Below are 592 nucleotides of genomic sequence, written 5' to 3' on the forward strand. Positions count from 1 at the left end.
GTCAAAGGAAACGGCGCCCGAACTACGATGAAAGTTCTGCGTACAAATACACCATATCGCAAAGAAGTGGATTCTATAAGTCAAGCCCGTCTAAGATTCCCGAGGGTCCAAGAACCTGTCAAGTGAAGGAGAATCTGAAGCTTCATTAGAAAAGAGAGCTAGGGTCTCAACAGAGGAAGTTGGTACAGCAGAACTGCTGAAGGGAAAATGTCTCATTTCACCGCCTACGTCACCAATATCACAAGCCATGCCATTTGAGACTTCATCAGAAGTTTCATTAGAAAAGAAGCTAGGGTCTCAACAGAGGAAGTTGGTACAGCAGAACTGCTAAAGGAAAATGTCTTATTTCACCGCCTACGTCACCAATATCACAAGACATGCAATTTGAGACTTCATCAGAAGGAACTGTGATAGTAACAAAAGCAAAATCCTGGCTCTCACTTACTGAAGATAAGTCAAAAGGTCAAGCAGCAGAGATAGAGGTAGTGATATCTGAGGCCGTAATGACCAGTGAAAAATCCACGGACGTTCCAACCGTCTCAGAGTTGGTCATCTGTGCTAACTCAACTGTAGAATACATCCTCTATAACTT

At 43.2% G+C, this 592-nt stretch overlaps 1 pseudogene; it reads left to right on the forward strand.

Moving 5' to 3' along the window:
• LOC119588889 overlaps positions 1-592 on the forward strand; it is a 3,049-nt pseudogene that overhangs the window by 339 nt on the left and 2,118 nt on the right.

This window comes from Penaeus monodon, chromosome 24 (genome assembly GCF_015228065.2).
Source record: "Penaeus monodon isolate SGIC_2016 chromosome 24, NSTDA_Pmon_1, whole genome shotgun sequence".
In the NCBI taxonomy this organism is placed as follows: domain Eukaryota; kingdom Metazoa; phylum Arthropoda; class Malacostraca; order Decapoda; family Penaeidae; genus Penaeus; species Penaeus monodon.